The following is a 14659-nucleotide window of genomic DNA, read 5'->3' on the forward strand; positions in this document are numbered from 1 at the left end:
GTTCGTGCCATGGAGGTGGATGGGTCAAGCCACCCCACCCACCTCTTATTTCCAAAAAGCATAGGAGAACCACCTTCCTGATCCAGGGAGAACCACTTTGGGGTCATGGTTACTCCCCTGTCAGGTCAGTTACGCATGATCTTAGCCAAAAGGCCGCTTTTAGTGTGAAGACCCATATAAAATATTTTTTCAAAGTCTCTGCCATTTCCTTGTTTCCAATTATTAATTCCCCCGTCTCATCCTCTAAGTGTGGCTGTCCAGTAAGGACAGAATCGGGGTTGGCTGTGATGTCCTCTGTGGTTCAATAGCCGGTTATCTAAACATGCATAAGAAGAATGGCCAGGCGTGGGGTCTGAGCGTGCCTGTGGGAGTGAGAATCGGTGTCTTTATGGAGAAAAGGGGAGATGACCCCGGGAAAAAAATGTAAGACAAATTTGAGCGCCAGTGTGCCTGTCCCTTTAAATCAATCCGTGCTGCTGTAACTGACACAAGGAAATGGAGCTTTTGAACACAGCAGCCAATAGGAGAGGGGATTGTATCTGATTGCCGCCAGCCGGGCCAATCGGTGGTGCGGGCTGTGTGGGCCGGCGATGCAGGATTGGAGGGTGTGAGGAGCAGGCGGGACCAGGCCGTGTTGCAATGTCAGTGTTGGAGGGCGGACACTCCGCTATCTCCGGTACTGCTACCCGCTCACTCACTGTCTCCGCACCCGGCCCGGGGAGTTTGCAGATTGCGAGGCGATGAGGAGCCGCGCGGTCTGGGCCTGGTTAAAGTGGACCCGAGAGCTCGGCATCAGTGAGTGCTGGGGACTGCTGCTGTGCCTGGCCTGAGGTAGGTGGCTGTGCCGTGACACTGTGTCTCTGCCTTTGACCACAGCGTGTGGGCATCCCAAGCACATCTCCATTGTATCTGTCTGCTCGCTGCCAGTGTCAGACCATGTGGGCAAAAGTGGCCCTGGGATGGGCATCGGTCCTCCGGTCCTCCAGTCCCCATGGCATTGTCACCCGTATAAACTGGGCAGAGAAACCCAGATAGGACCTGGACTGGGTCTGGTCCCACACCCACACCTGGACCGGGTCTGGGCCCCACACCTGGACCGGGTCTGGGCCCCACACCTGGACCGGGTCTGGTCCCACACTTGGACCGGGTCTGGGCCCCACACCTGGACCGGGTCTGGGCCCACACCTGGACCGGGTCTGGGCCCCACACCTGGACCGGGTCTGGGCCCCACACCTGGACCGGGTCTGGGCCCCACACCTGGACCGGGTCTGGGCCCACACCTGGACCGGGTCTGGCCCCGACACACACACACACACACACACACACACACACACCTGGACCGGGTCTGGCCCCGACACACACACACACACACACCTGGACCGGGTCTGGCCCCGACACACACACACACACACACACACACACACACACACACACCTGGACCGGGTCTGGCCCCGACACACACACACACACACACACCTGGACCGGGTCTGGCCCCGACACACACACACACACACACACACACACACACACCTGGACCGGGTCTGGCCCCGACACACACACACACACACACACACACACACACACACACCTGGACCGGGTCTGGCCCCGACACACACACACACACACACACACCTGGACCGGGTCTGGCCCCGACACACACACACACACACACACCTGGACCGGGTCTGGCCCCGACACACACACACACACACACCTGGACCGGGTCTGGCCCCGACACACACACACACACACACCTGGACCGGGTCTGGCCCCGACACACACACACACACACACACACCTGGACCGGGTCTGGCCCCGACACACACACACACACACACACACACACACCTGGACCGGGTCTGGCCCCCACACCTGGACCGGGTCTGGCCCCCACACCTGGACCGGGTCTGGCCCCCACACCTGGACCGGGTCTGGCCCCCACACCTGGAACGGGTCTGCCCCTGACACACACACCGACTGGGTCTGCCCCTGACACACACACCTGGACCGGGTCTGCCCCTGACACACACACCTGGACCGGGTCTGGCCCCCACACCTGGACCGGGTCTGGCCCCCACACCTGGACCGTGTCTGGCCCCCACACCTGGACCGTGTCTGTCACCGACACTCGCACCTGGGCCGTGGTTGTCCTCACACGCCCACACCTGGACCTGTTTCGGGGTGATTGCTCTTATCCAGTGAGTGCCTGTGGGTGGGAATCACTGCCGGGTTCACTCCCTCTCCTCGGGCATAGTCGCTGCACTATATTGGGTTCCATTAATATACGGGCATTCCGAGCATCCCATCAGATCGTGGAACACATGCTTACTGGGCACTTGGCCTCCATATTTACTGAGGAACAAAAAGGAAGGATTGCAGGAATCACTAATAGACCTATAAATATTAAAACGGAAGCTGTATTAAAAGGATTAATGGAACTTAAAGTTGATGGGGAGGATGTTCTGCTCCCTGCCTGACAGTTTAGTGGATCTGAGGTGAGAAATTGCCAAGGAGCTGTTCCATGGTCGCTGGGACTTCCAGATTCTCCACTGGCTTTGATTGTGAACATTGATCGGAGATTACAGCACAAAAGGCCCATTATGTCAGTGCTGGCATTTTACAAAAGCAATCCCAAGCAAATCCCACTGCCCTGCTCTCTCCCCATATCCATGTATCAATCCAAAACTAATCACTGCCCCACTAACACCTGGACCAGGTAGTTTTTCTTTTTTCTTTTTTTTCTTTTTCTTATCAATTAGAAACCTTTTGGCATTGTTGCCAAATTAAGTTAATTTAAGGGTTAAGTCATGGCAGGAGAGCCCAGAGCCGTGTCATGCTCCTCCTGTGCTATGTGGGAAATCAGGGACACTCCAGTGTCCCTGACTACTGTGTTTGCGGGAAGTGTATCCAGCTGCAGCTCCTGACAGACCGCATGACAGCACTGGAGCTGCGCATGGATTAACTTTGAAGCATCCGCGATGCTGAGGATGTCGTGAATAGCATGTTTAGTGAGTTGGTCACACCGCAGGTAAAGCTTACAAGGGCAGATAGGGAATGGGTGACCAGCAGGCAAAGCACGAGTAGGAAGGTAGTGCAGGGGTCCCCTGCGGTCATCTCCCTCCAAAACAGATACACCACCTTGGGTACTGTTGGGGGAGATGGCTCATCAGGGGAAGGCAGCAGCAGCCAGGTCCATGGCACCATGGGTGGCTCTGCTGCACAGGAGGGCAGGGAAAAGAGTGGGAGAGCTATAGTGATAGGGGATTCTATTGTAAAGGGAATAGATAGACGTTTCTGTAGCCGCAATCGAGACTCCAGGATGGTATGTTGCCTCCCTAGTGCAAGGGTCAAGGATGTCTCGGAGTGGCTGCAGAGCATTCTGGAGGGGGAGGGTGAACAGCCAGTTGTCGTGGTGCATATAGGTAAAAACGATATAGGTAAAAAAATGGGATGAGGGTCCTACAAGCTGAATTTAGGGAGCTAGGAGTTAAATTTAAAAGGTAAGACCTCAAAGATAGTAATCTCAGGATTGCTACCAGTGCCACGTGCTAATCAGAGTAGAAATAGCAGGATAGTTAAGATGAATGCGTGGCTTGAGGAATGGTGCAAGAGGGAGAGATTCAATTTCCTGGGGCATTGGAACCGGTTCGGGGGGAGGTGGGACCTGTACAAACCGGACGGTCTGCACCTGGGCAGGACCGGAACTGATGTCCCAGGGGAAGGGTTTAAACTAATATGGCAGGGGGGGTGGGACTCTATGCAGGAAGACAGAGGGAAGTAAAATGGGGGCAGAAGCAAAAGGTAGAAAGGAGATAAGGAAAGGTGGAAAGCAGAGAAATCAAAGGCAAAAATCAAAAAGGGCCACATTACAACAAAATTCTAAAAGGACAAAGAGTGTATAAAAAAAAACAAGCCTGAAGGCTCTGAGTTTCAATGCGAGGAGCATTCGTAATAAGGTGGATGAATTAACTGCGTAGACAGCTGTTAATGGATATAATGTAATTGGAATTATGGAGACATGGCTCCAGGGTGACCAAGCCTGGGAACTCAACATCCAGGAGTATTCAATATTCAGGAAGGATAGACAGAAAGCAAAAGGAGGTGGGGTGGCGTTGCTGGTTAAAGAGGAGATTAATGCAATAGTAACTGAAGAACATTAGCTTGGATGATGTGGAATCTGTATGGGTAGAGCTGTGGAACACCAAAGGGCAAAAAACACGAGTGGGAGTTGTGTACAGATCACCAAACAGTAGTAGCGAGGTTGGGGATGGCATCAAACAGGAAATTAGGGATGCGTACAATAAAGGTACAGCAGTTATCATGGGTGACTTTAATCTACATATAGATTGGGCTAAACAAACTGGTAGCAATACGGTGGAGGAGGATTTCCTGGAGTGTATTAGGGATGGTTTTCTAGACCACTGTGTCGAGGAACCAACTAGAGAGCAGGCTATTCTAGACTGGGTTGTGTAATGAGGGAGGATTAATTAGCAATCTTGTGTGAGGCCCCTTGGGGAAGAGTGACCATAATATGGTAAAATCCTTCATTTAAGATGGAGAGTGACAGTTAATTCAGAGACTAGGGTCCTGAACTTAAAGGTAACTTCGATGGTATGAGACATGAATTGGCTAGGATAGACTGGCGAATGATACTTCAAAAAAATTGACGGTGAATAGGCAATGGCAGACATTTAAAGATCACATGGATGAATTTCAACAATTGTACATCTCTGTCGGGGAAGGTGGCTCAACCGTGGCTAACAAGGGAAATTAGGGATAGTGTTAAATCCAAGGAAGAGGCATATAAATTGGCCAGAAAAAGCAGCAAACCTGAGGACTGGGAGAAATTTAGAATTCAGCAGAGGAGGACAAAGGGTTTAATTAGGAGGGGAAAATAGAGTACGAGAGTAAGCTTGCAGGGAACATAAAAACTGACTGCAAAATCTTCTATAGATATGTGAAGAGAAAAAGATGAGTGAAGACAAATGTAGGTCCCTTGCAGTCAGAATCAGGTGAATTTATAATGGGGAACAAAGAAATGGCAGACCAATTGAACAAATACTTTGGTTCTGTCTTCACTAAGGAAGACACAAATAACCTTCCGGATATACTAGGGGACCGAGGCTCTAGCGAGAAAGAGGAACTGAAGGAAATCCTTATTACTCAGGAAATTGTGTTAGGGAAATTGATGGGATTGAAGGCCGATAAATCCCCAGGGCCTAATAGTCTGTATCCGAGCAGACTTAAGAAAATGGCCCTAGATATAGTGGATGCATTGGTGGTCATTTTCCAACATTCTATAGACTCGGGATCAGTTCCTATGGATTGGAGAGTAGCTAATGTAACCCCACTTTTTAAAAAAAGGAGGGAGAGAGAAAACAGGGAATTATAGACCGGTTAGCCTGACATCAGTAGTGGGGAAAATTTTGGAATCAATTATTAAAGATGTAATAGCAGCGCATTTGGAAAGCAGTGACAGAATCGGTTCAAGTCAGCATGGATTTATGAAAGGGAAATCATGCTTGACAAATCTTCTAGAATTCTTTGAGGATGTAACTAGTAGAGTGGACAAGGGAGAACCAGTGGATGTGATGTATTTGGACTTTCAAAGGGCTTTTGACAAGGTCCCACACAAGAGATTAGTGTGCAAAATTAAAGCACATGGTATTGGGGGTAATGTATTGACGTGGATAGAGAACAGGTTGGCAGACAGGAAGCAAAGAGTAGGAATAAACGGGTCCTTTTCAGAATGGCAGGCAGTGACTAGTGGAGTGCCGCAGGGCACAGTGCTGGGCCCCAGCTATTTACAATATACATTAATGATTTAGACAAAGGAACTGAATGTAATATCTCCAAGTTTGCAGATGATACGAAGCTGGGTGGCAGTGAGAACTGTGAGGAGGATGCTAAGCGGCTGCAGGGTGACTTGGACAGGTTAGGTGAGTGGGCAAATGCATGGCAGATGCAGTATAATGTGGATAAATGTGAGGTTATCCACTTTGGTGGCAAAAACAGGAAGGCAGAATATTATCTGAATGGTGACAGATTAGGAAAAGGGGAGGTGCAATGAGACCTGGGTGTCATAGTACATCAGTCATTAAAAGTTGGCATGCAGGTACAGCAGGCGGTGAAGAAGGCAAATGGCATGTTGGCCTTCATAGCTAGAGGATTTGAGTATAGGAGCAGGGAGGTCTTACTGCAGTTGTATCGGGCCTTGGAGAGGCCACACCTTAAATATTGTGTATAGTTTTGGTCTCCTAATCTGAGGAAGGACGTCCTTGCTATTGAGGGAGTGCAGCGAAGGTTCACCAGATTGATTCCCGGGATGGCAGGACTGACATATGAAGAAAGACTGGATCGACTAGGCTCATATTCACTGGAATTTAGAAGAATGAGAGGGGATCTCATAGAAACATATAAAATTCTGATGGGACTGGACAGGTTAGATGCGGGAAGAATGTTCCCGATGTTGGGGAAGTCCAGAACCAGGGGTCACAGTCTAAGGATAAAGAGTCGGCCATTTAGGACTGAGATGAGGAGAAACTTCTTCACTCAGAGAGTTGTTAACCTGTGGAATTCTCTACCGCAGAAAGTTGTTGAGGCCAGTTCGTTGGATATATTCAAAAGGGAGTTAGATATGGCCCTTACGGCTAAAGGGATCAAGGGGTATGGAGAGAAAGCAGGAATGGGGTACTGAAGTTGCATGATCAGCCATGATCTTATTGAATGGTGATGCAGGCTCGAATGGCCTACTTCTGCACCTATTTTCTATAACTCCCCATAGCTCTGCGTCAATCCCAAACTAATCCCACTGCCCAGATCTCTTCCCCATAGTTCTGTATCAAATCCAAACTAATCCCACTGCTCCGCTTTTTCCCCATAGCTCTGTATCAAACCCAAACTAATCCCACTGCTCCGCTTTTTCCCCATAGCTCTGTATCAAACCCAAACTAATCCCACTGCCCAGATCTCTTCCCCATAGCTCTGTATCAAACCCAAACTAATCCCACTGCTCCGCTTTTCCCCCATAGCTCTGTATTGTAAGAACATAAGCAATAGGAGCAGTAGAAGGCCATTGGGCCTATCGAGTCTGCTCTGCCATTCAATAGAGGAACAGTAGCATAGTGATTGTTACTGGACTAGTAATCCAGAAACATGAGTTCTAATTCCACCATGGCAGCTAGGGAATTCAGTTTCAGTTAATTAAATACATCTGGAATAGAAAGCTAGTCTTACTAATGGTGACAATGCAACTACCAGATTGTTGTAAAAACCCATCTGGTTCACTACTGTCCTTTTAGGGAAGGAAATCTGCCGTCCTTACCTATAAGTGACTCCAGACTCACAACAGTGCAGTTGACTCTTATCTGCCCTGGAATGGCCCAGCAAGTCACACAGTTGCGACAAAAAATAAGAATAAAACTGGATGGACCATGTGGCATTGCTGTCAGCACACAGGCATGCACAGCCCAGTCGATCCTGCAAAGTCCTCCTCACTAACATCTGGGAATTTATGCCAAAAGTCCCACAGACTAGACAAGCAACAGCCTGACATAATCATACTCACTGAATCGTACCTTTCAGCCAATGTCCCAGCTCCTCCCTCATAGGATTACACAGGATATACGGCACAGGAACAGGCCATTCGGCCCAACCAGTCCATGCCGGCGTTTATGCTCCACTCGAGCCTCCTCTCGTCTTTCCTCATCTAAATCTATCAGCATAACCCTCTATTCCCTTCTCCCCCATATCCTTGTCCAGCCTCCCCTTAAATGCATCGATGCTATTCGCCTCAACCACTCCCTGAGGTGGTGAGTTCCACATTCTCAGCCTTTGGGTAAAGAAGTTTCTCCTGAATTCCCTATTGGATTTCTTGGTGACTATCTTATATTGATGGCCTCTAGTTATGCTCTTCCCCACAAGTGGAAACATTTTTCTCTGTATCCACTCGATCAAAACCTTTCATCATTTAAAAGTGCTATTAGGTCATCCTGAGCTTTCTTTTTTCAAGAGAAAAAAAGACCCAGCCTGTTCAGCCTTTCCTGATATGTATACCCTCGCATTTCTGGTATCATCCTTGTAAATCTTCTCTGCACCCTCTCCAGTGCCTCCATATCCTTTTTATAATATGGCGACCAGAACTGTACGCAGTACTCTGAAACAGGTTTAACATAACTTCCCTACTTTTCAATTCTATATCTCTGGAAATAAACCCTAGTGCTTGGTTTGCTTTTTACAGCCTTGCTAACTTCTGTCGCTACTTTTAATGATTTGTGTATGTGTACTCCGAGATCCCTTTGTTCCTCGACCCCACCCAGACTCGCACCCTCCAGGGAATAACTGACCTTTTTTGGTTTTGCCATCCACTGTAGAGCAGGCACATTGCATTAACTCAAACATTCCCGCTCTAACTGGTGGGGTCTGTATCAGTAAAAGTGACCATGAAAGCTAACGGTTTGTTGTAAAAACCCAACTGCTCCACTAATGTCCTTTGGGGAAGGAAACCTAACTGGTTTGAGGCCACACCTGGAATACTGCGTGCAGTTTTGGTTTCCATATTTACGAAAGGATATACTTGCTTTGGAGGCAGTTCAGAAAAGGTTCACTCGGTCGATTCCGAAGATGAGGGGGTTGACTTATGAGGAAAGGTTGAGTAGATTGGGCCTCTACTCATTGGAATTCAGAAGAATGAGAGGTGACCTTATTGAAATATATAAGATTATGAGGGGGCGTGACAAGGTGGATGCAGAAATGATGTTTCCACTGATGGGGGAGACTAGAACTAGAGGGCATGATCTTTAGAATAAGGCATTTAAAACTGAGATCAGGAGGAATAATTACTTTCCGAGGGTTGTGGATCTGTGGAATTCACTGCCTCAGAGAGCTGTGGAAGCTGGGACATTGAATAAATTTAAGACAGATTATTCTTATAAGGGAATAAGGGGTTATGGGGAGCAGGCGGGGAAGTGGAGCTGAGTCCATGATCGGATCAGCCATGATCGTATTGAATGGCGGAGCAGGCTCGAGGGGCCATATGGCCTACTCCTGCTCCTATTTCTTATGTTTTTATGTGATTCCAGTCCTACATCAACGTGGTTGATTCTTAACTGCCCTCTGAAGTGGCCTAGCAGTTAAGGGCAACTAGGGATGGGCAATAAATGTCAGGCTCACCAGCGACGCCCACATCCTAATAATTAATAAAAAGAAATGTACAAACTACAAGCACGAGGCGTTTGGAAAAGTTCAGGCGAATAATGAAAGCCAGCACGGATTGGTTAAAGTCAGCTCATGTTTGATTAATTTGATTGAGCCTATTTCTCCTACCAAAATGTAATACAGGTATCTGCGTTGAACTTCATTTGCCAATTATATGCCCATTCTGCAAGTTTATTAATGTTCTCCTGTAATTTGTGGCAGTGCTCCTCAGTATTGACTATCCCCCCAATTTGGTGCGATCCAAAAATTTAGAAATGTCTTTGTGATTCCAAAGTCTAAGTCGTGATTATAAATTGTAAACAACAGTGGTCCCAGCACTGGTCCTTGTGGAACACCACGACCCACCTTCAGCTACTGTGAATAGTGACCTTTTACTCCTACTCTCTGCTTTCTGTCTTTCTGCTATTTGTCCCCTGACTCTGCATCCTCTGACCTTGTTCATCAGTCTATTATGGGGTACCTTATCGAAGGCCTTTTGAAAATCTAGATAAATTACATCTACCACATTACCATTGTCTACTCTCTCTGTTACCTTATGAGAAAATTCAATGAGGTTGGTCAAACAAGACTTCCTTGGGTCATCAAGACATATCCAGGGATGTAATCATCATCCCTGGGTGGTGATACATAGAAACATAGAAAATAGGTGCAGGTGTAGGCCATTCGGCCCTTCGAGCCTGCACCACCATTCAATAAGATCATGGCTGATCATTCACCTTAGTACCACTTTCCTGCTTTCTCTCCATACCCCTTGATCCCTTTAGCCGTAAGGGCCATATCTAACTCCCTCTTGAATATATCCAATGAACTGGCCTCAACAACTCTCTGCGGCAGGGAATTCCATAGGTTAACAACTCTGAGTGAAGAAGTTTCTCCTCATCTCAGTCCTCAATGGCCTACCCCTTATCCTAAGACTATGTCCCCTGGTTCTGGACTGCTCCAACATCAGGAACATTCTTCCCGCATCTAACCTGTCCAGTCCCGTCAGAATCTTACACGTTTCTATGGGATCCCCTCTCATCCTTCTAAACTCCAGTGAATAAAGGCCCAGTTGATCCAGTCTCTCCTCATATGACAGTCCAGCCATCCCTGGAATCAGTCTGGTGAACCTTTGCTGCATTCCCTCAATAGCAAGAACGTCCTTCCTCAGATTAGGAGACCAAAACTGTACACAATATTCCAGGTGAGGCCTCACCAAGGCCTTGTACACTGCAGTAAGACCTCTCTGCTCCTATACTCAAATCCCCGAGCTATGAAGGCCAACATACCATTTGCCGCCTTCACCGCCTGTTGTACCTGCATGCCCACTTTAAGTGACTGATGAACCATGACACCCAGGTCTCGTTGCACCTTCCCTTTTCCTAATCTGCCACCATCCAGATAATATTCTGCCCCCAAAATGGATAACCTCACATTTATCCATATTATACTGCATCTGCCATGCATTTGCTCACTCACCTAACACCCTGCAGCCTCTTAGCGTCCTCCACAGCTCACACCGCCACCCAGTTTAGTGTCATTCGCAAACTTGGAGATATTACACTCAATTCCTTCATCTAAATCGTTAATGTATATTGTAAAGAGCTGGGGTCCCAGCACTGAGCCCTGCGGCACTCCACCAGTCACTGCCTGCCATTCTGAAAAGGACCCGTTTATCCCGACTCTCTGCTTCCTTCCTGTCTGCCAACCAGTTCTCTATCCACCTCAGTACATTACCCCCAATACCATGTGCTTTGATTTTGCACACCAATCTCTTGTGCGGGACCTTGTCAAAAGCCTTTTGAAAGTCCAAATACACCACACCCACTGGTTCTCCCTTGTCCACTCTGCTAGTTACACCCTCAAAAAGTTCCAGAAGATTTGTCAAGCATGATTTCCCCTTCATAAATCCGTGCTGACTTGGTCCGATCCTGTCACTGCTTTCCAAATGCTATTTCAACCTTAATGATTGATTCCAACATTTTCCCCACTACTGATGTCGGGCTAACCGGTCTATAATTACCCAGTTTCTCTCTCCCTCCTTTTTTTAAAAAGTGGTATTACATTAGCTACCCTCCAGTCCATAGCAACTGATCCAGAGTCGATAGACTGTTGGAAAATGATCACCAATGCATCCACTATTTCTACAGCCACTTCCTTAAGTACTCTGGGATGCAGACTATCAGGCCCCGGGGATTTATCGGCCTTTAGTCCCATCAATTTCCCTAACACAATTTCCTGCCTAATAAGGATATCCTTCAGTTCCTCCTTCTCACTAGACCTACTGTCCCCTAGTACAATCGGATGGTTATTTATGTCTTCCTTGTGAAGTATTTGTTCAATTGGTCTGCCATTTCTTTATTCTCCATTATAAATTCACCTGAATCCGACTGCAAGGGACCTACGTTGGTCTTCACTAATCTTTTTCTCTTCGCATATTTATAGAAGCTTTTGCAGTCAGTTTTTATGTTCCCTGCAAGCTTCCTCTCGTACTCTAGTTTTCCCCTTTTAATTAAACCCTTAGTTTTCCTCTGTTCAATTCTAAATTTCTCCCAGTCCTCAGGTTTGTTGCTTTTTCTGGCCAATTTATATGCCTCTTCCTTTGCTTTAACACTACCCTTAATTTCCCTTGTTAGCCGTGGTTGAGCCAACTTCCCTGTTTTATTTTTACTCCAGACATCCATGTGATCTTTAAATGTTTGCCATTGCTTATCCATCGTCAACCCTTTAAGTATCCTTTGCCAGTCTATGCTAGCCAATTCACGCCTCATACCGTCAAAGTTACCTTTCCTTAAGTTCAGGACCCTAGTTTCTGAATTAATTGTGTCACTCTCCATCTTAATAAAGAATGTTACCAAGGGGCCTCGCACAACAAGATTGCTAATTATTCCCTTCTCATTACACATCACCCAGTCTAGGATGGCCAGCCCTCTAGTTGGTTCCTCAACATATTGGTCTAGAAAACCATCCCTAATACACTCCAGGAAATCCTCCTCCACCGCATTGCTACCAGTTTGGTTCACCCAATCAATATGTAGATTAAAGTCTCCCATGATAACTGCTGTACCTTTATTGCACACATCCCTTATTTCTTGTTTGATGCTGTCCCCAATCTCACTACTACTGTTTGGTGGTCTGTACACAACTCCCACTTGCGTTTTCTGCCCTTTGGAATTCCGTAGCTCCACCCATACAGATTCCACATCATCCAGGCTAATGTCCCTCCTTACTATTGCATTAATTTCCGCTTTAACCAGCAACGCTACTCCGCCTCCTTTTCCTTTCTGTCTATCCTTCCTAAATGCTGAATACCCCTTGATGTTGAGTTCCCAGCCTTGGTCACTCTGCAGTCATGTCTCCGTGATGCCAATGACATCATACCCGTTAACTGCTATCTACGCAGTTAATTCATCCACCTTATTCTGAATATGCCTCGCATTGAGGCACAGAGCCTTCAGGCTTGTCTTTCTAACACACTTTGTCCCTTTAGAATTTTGGTGTAATGTGGCCCTTTTTGTTTTTTGCCTTGGGTTTCTCTGCCCTCCACTTTTACTATTCTCCTTTCTATCTTTTGCTTCTGACTCCATTTTATTTCTCTCTGCCTCCCTACATAGGCTCCCATCCCCCTGCCATATTAGTTTAACTCCTCCCCAACAGCATTAGCAAACACTCCCCCGAGGACATTGGTTCCGGTCCTGCCCAGGTGCAGACCGTCCGGTTTGTACTGGTCCCACCTCCCCCAGAACCAGTTCCAATGCCCCAGGAATTTGAATCCCTCCCTTCTGCACCACTGCTCAAGCCACGTTTTCATCTGAGCTATACTGCGATTCCTTCTCTGAGATTGCTACTTTTGAGGTCCTACTTTTTAATTTAACCCCTAGCTCCCTAAATTCATCTCGTAGGACCTCATCCCATTTTTTACCTATATCGTTGGTACCTATATGTACCACGACAACTGGCTGTTCACCCTCCCTTTTCAGAATGTCCTGCACCCGCTCCGAGACATCCTTGACCCTTGCACCAGGAAGGCAACGTACCATCCTGGAGTCTCGGTTGCGGCCGCAGAAACGCCTATCTATTCCCCTTGCAATTGAATCCCCTATCACTATCGCTCTCCCACTCTTTTTCCTGCCCTCCTGTGCAGCAGAGCCACCCACGGTGCCATGAACTTTGCTGCTGCTGCCCTCCCCTGATGAGTAATCCCCCTCAACAGTACTCAAAGCGGTGTATCTGTTTTGCAGGGGGATGACTGCAGGGGACCCTTGCACTGCTCTTCCTGTTGGTCTTCCATTCCCTATCTGGCTGTGTACCCTTTTCCTGCGGTAAGACCCACTCACTAAACGTGCTATTCACGTCATTCTCAGCATCGTGCATGCTCCAGAGTGAATCCACCCGCAGCTCCGGTTCCGCAATGTGGTCTGTTAGGAGCTGGAGACGGATGCACTTCCCACACACGTAGTCGTCAGGGACACCGGAAGCGTCCCTGACTTCCCACATGGAACAGGAGGAGCATAACACGTGTCCGAGCTGTTCTGCCATGACTTAACCCCTAGATTAACTTAAATTGGCAACAACAATGCTCAAGGTGTACAGTCAGGAGGGAGTGGCCCTGATGTCCTCAACATTGATTCTGGGCTCCTTGAACTCTCGTAGCATCAGGTTAAGGAAACCTCCTGCTGATTACCGGCCTCCCTCAGCTGATGAATCAGTACTCCTCCATGTTGAACATCACTGGAAGAAGCACTGAGAGTAGCAAGGGCACAGAATGTAGTCTGGGTGGAGGACTTCATTACCAAGAGAAGCTCGATAGCACCACTACTGATCGAGCTGGCTGAGACCTGAAGGATATAGCTGCCAGACTGGGCCTGTAGCAGGTGGTGAGAGAACCAACACGAGGGAAAAACCTACTTGGCCCCATCCTCACCAATCTACCTGTTGCAGATGCATCTGTCCATGACAGCATTGCTAGCAGCGAATACCGCACAGTCAGTGTGGAGACAAAGTCCCGTCTTCACACTGAGGGCACCCTCCATCGTGTTGTGTGGCACTACCACCGTGCTAAATGGGATAGATTCAGAACAGATCTATCACTCAAAACCGGGCATCCATGAGGCACTGTGGGCCATCAGCAGCAGCAGAATTGTATCCGCCACAATCTGTAACCTCATGGCCCGGTATATCCCTCACTCTACTATTACAATCAGGCCAGGGGACCAACCCTGGTTCAATGAGAAGTGCAGAAGAGCATGCCAGGATCAGTACCAGGCATATCTAAACATTAGGTGCCGACCTGATGAAGCTGCAACACAGGACGACATGCATGTTAAACAGCGGAAGCAGCATGCTATAGGCAGAGACCAGCAATCCCACAACCAATGGATCAAATCAAAACTCTGCAGTCCTGGTGGACCATTAAGCAGCTAATGGGGGGAGGAGGAGGCTCCATGAATATTCCCGTCCTTCG

General features: G+C 47.9%; 1 protein-coding gene across 2 annotated transcripts in view; it reads left to right on the forward strand.

The window, feature by feature from the left end:
• Positions 1-655: 655 nt before the first annotated feature.
• Positions 656-14659, forward strand: part of sun2 (Sad1 and UNC84 domain containing 2) — a 144116-nt gene continuing 130112 nt past the window's right edge. For both annotated transcript variants that reach the window (XM_070861544.1, XM_070861546.1), the window contains exon 1: positions 656-831. The gene's annotated coding sequence lies outside the window, so the exon portion shown is untranslated. The remainder of the gene's footprint in view (positions 832-14659) is intronic.

Source organism: Pristiophorus japonicus, chromosome 19, assembly GCF_044704955.1.
Source record: "Pristiophorus japonicus isolate sPriJap1 chromosome 19, sPriJap1.hap1, whole genome shotgun sequence".
Classification (NCBI taxonomy): domain Eukaryota; kingdom Metazoa; phylum Chordata; class Chondrichthyes; family Pristiophoridae; genus Pristiophorus; species Pristiophorus japonicus.